At 41.1% G+C, this 13,288-nt stretch overlaps 1 long non-coding RNA gene across 1 annotated transcript; it reads right to left on the reverse strand.

Annotated features, from left to right (window-relative positions):
* Positions 1 to 2,646: 2,646 nt before the first annotated feature.
* LOC121671688 lies at positions 2,647 to 5,889 on the reverse strand. The gene is made up of 2 exons (XR_006018577.1): positions 4,627 to 5,889; positions 2,647 to 4,058 (listed from the first exon to the last, which is right to left on the reverse strand). It is a non-coding gene; the product is annotated as an uncharacterized LOC121671688 (long non-coding RNA).
* Between the last annotated feature and the right edge of the window lie 7,399 nt (positions 5,890 to 13,288).

Genomic DNA, 13,288 nt, shown 5'->3' on the forward strand with positions numbered 1-13,288 from the left:
TCAAGAACTTCACAGTTTAAGGTTAATAAGCTACAGGACATAAAAAGCTTAATTTGTGTCCTCCCAATGGCTTCACTAAACAACTTTTTCCCTCTTCTGTTGTTGGATACCTTGTGCTAGCTTCATTCTCTGTAACTTTCTTTTCCTAGCAACAATTGCCAAGGAATTAATTATGACAGCCAGTGTCACAAATGTGTGCCCTGGTAGTCTGCTGCCACTAGTGACAGACTCATGTTTTTCAAAGTGGAGGTCTCTGCATTTGTACCAACAAATTATTTTTAAAAGTACCTCCTGTTTTGCACTTCATTTCAACAGGTCTGGCTCTTTCCTTAATTTCAGAAGGGTTGAGCAGCAACTATTCAGCAGTTACCCTGGGAGCACACTGCAGATTATGCATGCTTGCCTGACATTTGACAGATGCCCTTAAAAGGCTCGGTTTCCTTTTCATAGAGGCCAGGGGGTTGAGGAGGGTGGAGGGCTAGAAACATTTTTGAAGTGAGTGACATATGTTTAAATGTCAAGGTGGTCTTACTGAATCGCTAAGCACAACCCTTGAACACTGAAGCAGTGGGAAATGTCCTTTTTAGCTAGAGCTAAGAATTCACATTTTTTAATATTCTTGATCCCAGAGATGACATAGTCCTTCATTTGGAGAGGAAGCTGAATGCTGAAGACTAAATTTTGTTGCTAGTATATGCTAAGACTCCTCTGAAAGTCTCCACATGTGAATAGTGAATAAAACATGTTTTATAAGGGGCATTGCTGAAAGTGTGAAACTCGAGGAGGTAAATCATCTTCCCTCCCTGCTCAGCTCTGTCCATGCAGAGGTTGGCATTAAATGTTGGTACAGTAATGATAAACAAAGCAACAATTGCAGCTGGGGTAAGACCTCAGTGTAAGGAGGAGAATTACTCATCCTTAACAGCTTTCTTGGCTTAGGAAATGTTCAACATCTTGATAACAGGGCTTGATACAAAGGTCTTCAACATAATGGTTGATATTTTTAAGAGTGTTAGCGACACAGTCATTCCCAGATTGAAACAGCGAGGTGGCCTCAAAGGAGGGAGGTGGTCCTGGGTTTGGATCTGGGCGTACACCCTGGAGGAGTCCTGTCCACAGAAGGAGCTACACACCCCCTCACTTCTTCCCTTTCCTTTGGCTCAGGGCTCACCGAAAAGCAAGCTGTAAGCTCAAGTCTAAGTTCAAATGTGTCTTCAAATCCCCAGAGCAGATGATTGGTGAGCCACAGTCAGGAGCAGGTTCCTGTGTGTTTCAGCAGGTGAAATGCAGAGACCCTAAAAGTTAGTAAGTTGCATTTGAAAATGTGCTCCTTAAATATAGCAATTATTGGGTCTAGAGATGCCTTTTAAAAACAACAGAAGTATTCCTGTTGTCAATGAGGATGCAGGTTTAAACCCCTTCAGCAGACATTATGTCTGCTTTTAATGAATTAATTATTTTGAGTACTGTATACAAATTTCATGCTCCTATGGAACCAGCAGTACTAGTCGGAGTAAGGAATGGTGCAGGCAGCCCTGGTTCAAGGTTCAGTGCCCAACAGTCCTTATCAATCTTAGACTTGATTTGTCTTGACTAGATATTGCCAATTATGTCATGGTAACTGAGGTAGATAGATATCTCCTTGGGAGGAAAATAATGGCCAGCATCATTTTGACTTCTCATCTAAAATTGAATTTGAACTCAACTCTCTAGAGAAACACAACCACTGCATTAAACAACTGACGGAATTAGTGCTCTCATTGATCCTGCTCATCATTACAGATGTGTGCATTTCCATCTGCATCCAACTTCTCCACCTTAGGGAGCCAAACTGTGGCCCTGAATGGGCAGAATGTGCTGGCTTTTCCAGCTGTCCAAAACAGTACCAACCCTGCTGCTTGTGTCACAGTTGCTCTGGGTTCACACTGGTGTGAATAAGTGGAAGTAGAGGTTGGGTGATGGATGAGATGTGGAGGCGATTTCCCCTTATTTGCTTCAGTGTCTCCTTTTAAAAGCAAGTAGAAAGCAGAAAATGAAAACAACAGTGTCAGTTAACATTGATGAATAAGTTTAAAATTCAAGTTTACATTATAAAATGCATATCAGCAAATTTCTGTTTTGCTTTCATTTTTTTGACACAAAGTTTCTGAGAAGAGTGTCTATAATATGGACATAGTTCCTGTCTATCAGATGATGATTGAACATTTAACAGGGCCCACAGCTACAGTATAATGAAAGCTACAGTCAAGTATTCACTGGTTGCATCTAGACTTTCCCACCTGGACACTCTGGAATAAAGGCCTTTAATCACCATGTGATGCATTTACTCACAAAAGATTTGTTATGGGTTTTTTTCTGGAGAGTTTTTTTAAAGACCATTTGGAGGTAGAGGATAAAACATACAACATTTCAGGCGTATCACATTTTTGTTCTTGATGCTTTGAAATTTTAGGAGGTTTTTTAAAAGGTCTTTATGATCTGACCAATAACATACAGATATGTAAAAGATTTAACTGCTAAAGACTACCTTTCTTTCTGTTTTGTTTAATTCCCCTTATCCAGAATAGCAGATAATTTTTAAGAGGATTAATCAAAGCAGACATTGATTAAAATGTATGAAAAGAAAGTTTCAGAAAACTAAAAGGAACATTTTTACTCTATCAGTTTATTCACGCAGACTGACTCTGTGACAGATAAAGAGGACAGGAGGTAGATGAGCAGAGAGGAAAGAACAGCAGCCTTGGAGTGATGACAGAAGGTGCTGGAAGGGTCTGAGACTGTCAGCACAATGCAGGAAGGGAGTGGAGGACAGCATAATGATATCCCTTCCTGTGTGCAGCTTGTGTGAGGGCCCTGATGGATGTGAGGAGTGAGGCTAAGAAGACACAATACTGGTGAGCTGTAAAAGGGAGGTGGATCATCAAATAAGCTCAGGAGTCTGAGGAAGAGAAACTGTATCATGGAATCACAGAATGGCTTGTGTTGGAAGGGACCTTTAAACGTTATTGAGTCCAACCTCCCTGCTGTGGGCAGGGACACCTTTCACTAGGTTGCTCAAAGTCTCATCCAGTCCTCTGATAATCTTCTTGTCCCTACTCTGGACTCACTCCAACAGATCTATGTCCTTTATGTAGCAAGAAATTTCTCTGTATTCCTCTCAGGTTACCAGTCCTTGCTTCCATCCTCTGTAGGCTTCTTTTTTGTGTTTGAGATCGTCCAGGAGCTCCTTGTTTATCCTTGCAGGTTTTCTGCCATTTTTGCCCAACTTCCTTTTCGTTGGAATGCATTGCTCCTGAACTTGGAGGAGGCGATCCTTGAATATTAACCGTCTTTCTTGGGCTGCTCTTCCCTCCCGGGCTTTATCTCATGATTCTCTATGCACAACCTTGAAGAGGACGAAGTCTGCTCTCCTGAAAGTCCAAGGCTGTGAGCTTGCTGTGTGATCTCCTCCCTGTCCTAAGCAGTGACCACTTCACGGTCACTACAGCCTGGGCTTCTCTTGAGCTCCCCATTCCCCACCAGTCTCATCTTGTTGGTGAGAACAAGGTCCAGTGGCTGGAGTAGCTGGAATTCTTTTGTGCTGCTCTCCAGGTGCTCTCCTGCTGACCTGCAATCACTCTCTGGACTCTGGGCGTCTACTGCTGGCCCTGTCATCAAACTGGTAGGAGTGGGATGGATTGGGTTCTTCTCCCCCAGCAACATTATTTTTTCCTCTTTATCAGCTTGGCAAGCCTATGACTGAAGATGCTCTTGTCCCTCTCTGACATATGGACTCCATGAGCCCCCAGTAGAATGTTTAAGTTGAGTATCATTTAGTACTAGTGTTAAGTCCTTAAAATTAGTTAATTTGTTTATTCCTGTTCTTTCTCCTTATTAGATTATTTCAGTCTTCATTCTGAGGTTGCAAAACTTATTTTGAACATTCAGGAAAAACCTATTCATAATTCTAATAGACCTTAATTATAGGAAATTAAATGATCCTCCAAACCTCATATAGACTTCTCTTTCCTCAACATGCTCTTCTCACTGAGGCAGTGGCATGGCAAACATAGTGTTGTCTGTTAATAAAATGCACATAGATAAAAGACATAAAATTAACATATCACAAGATTATAAAATCACAAATTCTATTCAGTCTTGTGTTCCATTTGCCTTCCTGTCAGTTATTAATTTGACCTCTGCAAATATTCTTTGCAGTACGTCACATGGTTATAAATCAGCAAAGCCTTCAAAATTGCAGTCAAATCTCCAAAATACTAAAATAGCCGTATAGTGTAAAATCAAGCATTCAGCTGCTGGTAATGCAATTAAAAATCTATTGGTCTCCACAGGCTAAGAGAGTAGAATTTTGCTGAAGATTGCATGGCAAGCATGGAGCACAGCTGGAGCAGGATGCAGTTTACATGACCCAGAGGTTCCCCACATCTAGAGACACCTTCTATCTTCTTGCCACTTGTTGCCACATTTTCTTTCATTCCTGATTTATAACTTCAGTCTTGTTTATGGTAACATTTGTAAATTTTAGGCAAGTCAAACAAAGGGATAGGTGATATATTCCTCAGCATAGGAAATCTGTTGGAGAGGGACCAAATGAGGATCACAGAGATGATTAGAGGGCTGATCCACCTCTGCTATGAAGACAGAGATGAGGTTGTTCAGCCTGGAGGAGAAAAGGTTCCAGGGAGACCTTACAGCAGCCTTCCAGTGCCTGAAGGGGACCTATAAGAAAGATGGGGATAAACTTTTTAGCTGGGTCTATTGTGATAGGACAAGGGATAACGGTTTTAAACTAAAAGTGAGTAGATTTAGATAAGATAGAAGATTTTTACAGTAAGGGTGGTGAAACACTGGCACAGGTTGCCCAAAGAGGTAGTAGATGCAACATCGCAACATTCAAGGTCAGGTGGATGGGGCTCTGAGCAACCTGATCTAGTTGAGGATGCCCCTGCTCATTGCAGGAGGATTGAACTGGACAGCCTTTAAAAGTCCCTTTTGAACCCAAACCATTCTATGATTTTTAAGACCTGTGTAGCTTACTGTTCATAGACTTTCCTATCCACAAAAGAGACCATCAATATTTTAACTGGAAAGTAAGTGGCAGAAGTAAGATTGCTCTTCTTTATCACCCACACATGAAAAATGAGTGAAAAAACTCCAGCTGCAAGTATATGCCATCTACTATCTAGACCACGGAGGAGCCCTGCAAATACCACCTATGGGTGCTATTTGTGGGTTCTGTCCAGAGGACAACAGGCAGAAGTGATGTTTCATTTGGCACGCCTGTGCTGAAAAGCAGTGATATGGAGGGCTGGCTCTTGGGTGTGTCAAGGCAGAGACAAAACTGTAGCTTCAGTTCCTTGTGATCCGATGCCCACCAGTCCACGAACACCACCAACAATTTACCGCAGTTTAACCATTTGCTGCTTCTCAAGCGAACCACCATAAATGATGTGGGACATACCCTCAGCCTGCAGCAGAAACAAGGTGGGTGTTCCAGGGAAAACCTACACAGAAGGAAACTGCTTAACAAGCAGATTGTCAAACCTGGTGAGTCAATCCCATTCCAGCCCCTGCCCTCGGACAGCCCCTTATGGCAAAAGAAAAGTCTCCTCCAGATCCTCAGGATCCATACAGTGAGTGCAAAAGGCATCTCCACTTCTCACCTTGCAAATCAGTCCTGGTGACCTCTTCTTAAATTTCTGCTAAATCCAAGAACAGTGGGTATAAAGCTGTAGATAGGCACCTGCAGGTGCAGATATTCCTCTCCCAATCTGCCTGGAGGCTCTCCACATGGATGCTGTTACCAGCATCCCTCTTTGCCAGCACATTTTTCTATTCATCTTCCTTTAAAAAGTGTTGCAGAGCAGTTAACAGCTTCATGAGGAACTGTTGTCATTGCTAATGTTTAGGGATTAGAAAATGTTAGTTCCGCGCAAATTATACTTAATTAGTGTAGTAAGATAATAATTATTTTTCATTAATAGAGTCCTAAATCTTTGAAAGCCTTAAATACTGTATATCTCATTATGCTACACAGTACAAAACCAGTGAAACCCTTTCATTAATTCATTAATGATTAGTTGGAAAAGCAATATGACAGATTATTTTACATGTTACCAAGTACTATTAGTACACTCATATACACAGCTTAATTTAGAACTTCAATATTAGAGTTTTAGTTCTTCAACCATGGAAATTGAGTAGAAAATTACTATGAAGATAAATTTTCATTTGATATTTTTTTTCAGCCACACTTTCTATCATGTACTACTTCTTTTTTACAATTCACACAATAAGAAAAAAAATTTAAATATGTCTTTAACATGGAGGATTACTTTTTTTTTTAACTAGGTATCATTTAGTTAATGGATGTCCAGTTAGGCAAAATGTCAAAATCACAGTGCCATACTTTTGAAAGCAGTGAATCCTCTCTCAACTCAGCTGAAAGACCAGGCAGTTAAAAGTGTAAGTCATAAGCAACTAAATCAGACCTTTAGTTACGGACTTCTCCACTTTCCTAAGGAACAAATGCCAGGAAAATAAGGTTAAGTTTCATGAAAGTAAGTTAACGAACATCATCTTTTTGGAGAGAGAAAGAGAGAATGAGAGAAAGCATGAGTCTTGTTCTCTTCACACTTTTGTCTCAAGAGCAGACAAGGAAGAACAGCTAGAAGCAGTCAGGGTTGGGCCAGGCAGATAGAACCCTGAAAGCACCTTTATCACCCTGTGACTATTCTCTGTAGGTCAACACCTCAGGCACAGACCCTTGTTTGGATAGGAGAGCTGGGACCACCGTGCTGTGTGGTGGGTGCTCCCACAGCCTGGCTCTGACTCTGTTACCCCTCCATGCGTGGTCAGACTGTTCAGGACATTGAGTCTAATTTAACTGGAGTTATCACTGCACATAAAAAGTGGATGACTGAAGAAAGAGTCACACATATTTCTGCCTGAATGCACTCTTGCAGCAAAACAAGCCAAGATTACATGCACATGCACTGTTGCTCTACTTTTGTGAGCTGCACATGAAATACAGAGAAAATGTCTTTAAATGAAGGCTCTGGAAACATCTGTTGGCAAAGAAGATATTTTGCAGGACATTCTGCAGTAAATTCTGTTTGGTGGAGAGGACTTTTGTTCTACTCTTAAAATGGAAGGAGAAATTCACAGATCACCTCCTCTGCTTAAAGATATGTTAGGGGGGAAAGCACAGAAGGATACCTGTCAGCCACCAGATATTTCCTCCATTTCTTATCCCTTCAAGGTTTTGGGTAGTCTTTGGTGGTTGAAGGGCTCTACTCAGGTGTACCTACACTAAATGGAGAGCTCCTGCTATCCATAAAAACTTTGTCAAAATATAGACTTTCCCTTTCACAAGGACGTCCATCCTTTGAAATGTGCTTTGGTCACATTGCAATACCAAGTCAGGGAGCTGTTATTATACCTGTGCCAAATAAAAAACAGACAACCAACCAAATAAAAAACCCTCAGCAACTTTTAAAAACATTACCATTATTTAACTATTTATTCTAATCTTTTCTAATGTTCTATTCAAAATTTTAATGTTAATACAGGAAATCACAGAAAAAAATGAAATCAGGGCTTGGTACTGTAAATAAGAAGTTTCAACACTTTCACATGGAAAACTCTGTCAAAGTTTTGTGCCAGCAAAAAATTTGCAAATTCCTCAAGTCTACTGTCCAGTAGAAAGGTCTTGCATCAGAAATGTGTTGTATTCATGAAGTTACCCAGAACAAGCAGTTTCACATGCTCTAATGAGCTGTATGTGAAGACAGTAGACATGCACTTAACCAACAAACAATGTTTTTCTCCACCCCATACTCAACAGAATGCAAAATAAATTCCATTATTTGCTTCATTTGCGTCTTTTGAGGACAGTAATATATTGTAAGCATTATTAGTACTTTACATTGACATCTGTCTGTGGAAGGACTCAGAAGTTAGTCTTACCACAGGGTGTAAATTGTCACTGACCCTCTGGAAAGAAAGTCCCAGACTGCGGCAGGGAACATCAGGAGTGGGGATGTCCCTGCAGGCCAGCCAGTCTTTGAGAATCTTTTTTAATGCTCATTGTAAATCCTGAAGATGTACAGAAAACTTCAGTTTCTGTGATGCATTCGAAACCACAGGAATATATTTAACACATTAATAAAAGGGAAAAAAAGCCAAACAAACCCTAGGAACAATCCAGTTCCTGTCATCTCTCTTGATTTTTCACTTAGTAGACTTCTTTATGGATTAAAAAACTTTTTTCTTCTTCTTCTTGTAAAGAGTGTTCATTGAAGCTTGGCCAATAGATGGTATCACCCTTTCCAAAGTCTATGCTATGGGAGGCCTATGGAAGCATATCTGCTCAAGGCATTCATGCAAATTATTACTTACTGCCCTATATGCTCATAAATTAATAGCTTCTCTGTGGATGAAAAACAGAAATTAGACAACCATTAAGGTTGAACAATGTATAAAGAATATTAAATATTAATATATGAAATGAAAAAATATTGCAAGAGATATGAATAGATATGCCAGAAGCATAACAAGCCAAACCTAGGAATGTAAATAATAAAAACATGTTTTCAGCTAGATATTCTGGATGGTTTAGTATTCAAATTAAAGTTTGTTTTCCCATTCAATAAAAACAAAACAAAAAGTATTTACCGTTGTTGCCTTATTTGCATGAGAGTTCATTTTCCTCCTGTGAACAGAAACAGATCTTTAAGCGGAGGCGAATCAGGATGGAAAGGCCACTTTCTCATCGGTGTGTTTTTCAAGGAGCGTTTCAGTGAGGTGTGGATGGCAGCTCTGCAAGTTCAGGAGCAAGAATACCCCTTACAATTTAAAGTGTTATTTGAATGAATAATTGCAAAGCTAGCTTGTGCATTTTAATGACTTGTGTCGGCAGCAACGATAAAATTGAAATGGAAATTGGATGAAGTGTTTACTTAATAGTAGGATAAGGCTGCCTGTTGCTAAAGTATTGCGGCTGACTGCATGTGTCACTTGTCTCTGGCAGTGATGCTTTTCCTTGGAGCCCTGTCAGAGCTACAGGACCTATCATTTCACACAGCCCATCAGCTGTGAAAAAATCATGTTAAAAATACCTGATTTCTTTATGAATCCAAGTTAATTTTTAAAATCTATTACATCCTGGCCAGCTTCAGCTCATTTCTGCTAATTCTGAATTAAATACTACTCTTCCCAGTCCCTGGGAGAGTTATTGCGAAGCCACTCTATGGATTTTGACCTTAACCATGGATTGCTTCAGCCAGACCTTGATTCAGCCTCCTGTGAGGTCCGTAGGAGTGACAAGTGCACCCATTGTAAACACACATTTAGTGACACATCAGGTGGAGCATGTCCTTGCTCCCATACTCAGTTTTATAGAATTTCATTTAGCCAGATGTTCATTTCCCAGAGCTTGGGCTGGACTGCCTCACGGGGTGCTTTCCAAAAGCTCTAGATCCACTCCTGGCTAAAACCTTGGTGTGAGTCCTACCAACATTCAACAGCCCTGTTTTAAATCGTGTGCATAGAGCTGCAGGGGCTCCACTTCAGTTAGGGTACTAAACTTGGGCTGTTCCCATTCTGGGGTCTGTTTTGTGGGATTCATAGGAATGAGAAAACAGTAGGAAGGAATCTGGTATGTTTGTAGTAGGCAGAAAATGCTTTTCAGGATAGTCCCGAACCAGTCTCATGGACATAGATATCTAAGGATTTCAGATCCAGATGCTTGGTTTACTCAACACACACATGCACAGACACAGAGCACACACACTGGCTCAGAAAGTTGATTAATTACTAAAGCTTTTCATTCATACAGATCACGAAAACACCCCAACATTTGTTTTAAGAAGGAATGCAATTATTTCTGCCTGTAGTTTGAAAAAAATCTGACTCCCGACTCCTTCTCAGTTCTGATTGGAAAAATGTTTAAAAATAACTGCTGTATTTTTATAAAACACAATAACCACACAAGGCAAGGTACCAATCCTTCTAAAGGCACATGATAGTAAAGCCTAGGCTTCAAAGTGCTTGGGGCTGTGTCCAACACTGAGAAAATCCAAAATAACATTGCACAACTGTACTATCAGGCATAGGGTCAATCAGGTTCAGCTCCAAAGGAGGTGGCATCTGTTACCTACCTCATGTTTTAGTAAATAGTCTGTTTTTTATGTGACAAGTGCAAACAGAGATACAAATTAATGGGAAAAGAAAAGCCCCAATTGTCCATTTGTGTCACATTGCAAACTGCTGGGTGAAAAACAGCCCAGCATCATTTAATCATCCTGTTTTCCCTCTCCTTTTTCACTCATTACATTCATTACTGGTCACAAAAGACTGCTCACAAAACAGCTAGTGATTTTAATTTAATGCATCCTTTCTAAAACCTGCAGGGAAATTAAAGGAGGGAGAAACCTGGGGAGGGCTGGGGAGCAGAAGGGGGAAATGGCACATCTGAAGCTTTAAATGCTAATATTCAAACATTTTCCAAATAGATCTGAGCTGACCCTAAAAACATTGGGAGGGCTTAACTCATTAGTTTGCAAATTGAGTCAAATTGACACAAGGAGTTTCCTTGCAGTGCCTTTAAATCTCTGATGGAGGCTGGTGAGTGACCTCTCAATCTGACAGGCCAACAGTTGCCAAACCATCTCAATATCACAAAATCCAATAAAACAAGCTACCCAGACAGATCACCAAGGGCTGGTGCAAGTGGTTTTTTCCTACATTATGCAAAACGCTGTTGTCGCCACCTCCAGCTAAATATACAGGCCTCATTGCTTTACAAAGGGATAACTAAATAAAAGAGCAGTAATCAACCAATCTAATTAGTACAGGGTGTAATATTAGGGAAGCATGACAATATTTGGTTGGAACTGTAGAGAGCCTGTGGAGCACAGCTCACCTGGGGGACATTACTCTAGCAAATGGCACCCTTCCAAATTGTTCCGTGCTAGCCAGTGTGGGGGCCTTGATGGTAGATTTGTTCTTTCAAGTCCTGTCTCCTCATCCACTGAAATCAATAGAAAAGCTCCCACTGACACTAAAGGGTGAGGAGAGGGAAAGATGCACTGTGAGAGGGGCCAGAAGGGGCTGTGCTAGCATGAGCATGACCTGGGACAAGGTGCAGCTCACCACAGCTGAAGGAATGGGATTTATCTCCCCTGCAAGGTGTTTACACTGGCAAAGGTGCTTGCCCCTCCCTGAGGTCCCCCAATCCCTCTGACCAGATCTCCAGCAGCTGTTCCACAGGAGCCTCAGCACCCAGCTCACCTCAGCCTCCAGCATGCTCATTTGCCTGAACCCTGACATCCTGGGTGGCAGCACCAGCTTTCTGCTTTCCAGCCCCTACTGTGAGCTCTTTGCCTCCTCTTGTAGAAGATGCTGCAATCACTAGCCACCTGCTTCTGACTAGAAATGATGCAGGAAAAAAGCCCTGCTCCCATGGACATGCCTCAAAACACCTTCACGGCTCCATTATTTAACACTGGGAAAAGCTCTTTGAGGCTGATTTTGACAGCAGGTTGACACAGATGCATCACAACAAAAGTAGGCGGCTTCTAGTTAGTTTTCAGAAATAATATCACAGGGATCTGGGGAAAAAATATTGCAAAGTCTGAAAGGGCTGTTTAAAGACGCGTTTAATAAGGTTAATATGCCTAAAGCATACAGAGTGAAAGTCCTCCAACACACTACTGTATGCATCTTCCTTGGGGTGCAGTCAAAGTCTGCTGGTCTTGACTTCCAAGGCACTTCACTTGGAAATTGTTCTCAGTGCTTATTTTTCTCTTTTCCATATTGGTTCTATTATTTCACTCAAGGCTCTCCAAAATATTTCATGTGTAGTCTCACACTTTCTACCCCCTTCTGCCAGAAACACATCTGCTGTGATGCCCTCAGTCAAGTAACTCATGAGTTACCAGTTAAATGCACACTTGTAGTGATGATCACTGAATGAAGGCAAACAGCCTTGGGAGACCAATTAAGCCACATGGTTATTTTGACAGATCATGTCCTAAAGTGCAGCCTTTTGAACACGAATGGGAAGTGTATGTCTTTCAGAAATATTTCTACATGTCCTTGTGCTCAGGATATGGATATGGGAACTAATTACTGCTGTGTTTAATTGCTCTTCTCCCCACAATAAATTCTCTCTCACCAGGCTGGCTGTTACCCTTCATTTACTTACTGAGGAGGAAACTCTCCCTCACATATCCCATGATCAGAGCTGGTGCCATGGCTGTTACTGCAGGGCAGCTGACTTACACCAAGTTCACACCTTCTCCTCCACCAGTAACTTGTTTGCATGACTATCCCATAAACCTGTAAAATTAATTTTGCACTAAAAATAGGAGTAATGAGCTAAGTTAATATAGCAGTTCAGCACTTCCATGCCTAACTACCTGTCCTGTGTTGAGACCACAGTTCAGAGACTTAGGAGTCCAAAATTTCAGCTCAGTGTCACCATAGCATCCAACGGCAAGTACCAGGGCTTGGCCTTTTATTTGCTCAGTATTGCCTTGTGGGAGACTGCAAATCATTCCTTCTGTGTTGTAGCATGAACTGTGTCTCCTTTATCTTGACTGTTTACCCAAAAGAATTATTCTGCAATTCAAACTTGTCTTGTTATCCTGGGTGGAGTTCCTGTTTCTTTCTAGAAATTGATTTTTATAAATAACTGGACACAGTTTGCCTCTTTTTTTTGAAGAGGGAAAGGAGGGAAGGCCATAGGAAATGAGATTTTGGACACTTGAGTCTGATCTCCCTCATTGCTTATTTGTTCTCTTTTGCCTTTTACTAATGAGTGTTATACTTCCCTTTATTCTCCTTTTATTTCTGTTTTGTTGAAGAACTTCTTTTGGCTGCCTCTTATGTCCCTTGCTAATTGAAATGCATTTTATGTCTTAGCTTTTTGATTTTATCTCTGTCATATAACCCTCAGTTTGGTGGGAGAATTTTAACAAGGGGGTTTCCAAGAGACTTTGCAGCTTCTCCTGCCAATGCAGCAAACCATTGTGTTGTAAACACATCCAGGGCTGCCTGGCGATTGTGGGTTATTGTGCTCCTCATACTAATTACCCTCTACAGGGAGATAGTGTGCAGAAACATTGTGAAAACCTTGTCTTCTCTTCCTCCAGCTTTTTGTTCCATTCTCACATCATTGGCATCCAGATTTTCACCACTCCTCAGTGTCTCAGGCGTTGCATGTTCCTTTTTCTCTGCCTCCTCTTTTGCAACAAATAAAGAGTGTTTTCTAAAACTCCCTTCT

This window comes from Corvus kubaryi, unplaced genomic scaffold (assembly GCF_017639235.1).
Source record: "Corvus kubaryi isolate FWS band 111438036 unplaced genomic scaffold, C.kubaryi_AGA036_p1.0 133, whole genome shotgun sequence".
In the NCBI taxonomy this organism is placed as follows: domain Eukaryota; kingdom Metazoa; phylum Chordata; class Aves; order Passeriformes; family Corvidae; genus Corvus; species Corvus kubaryi.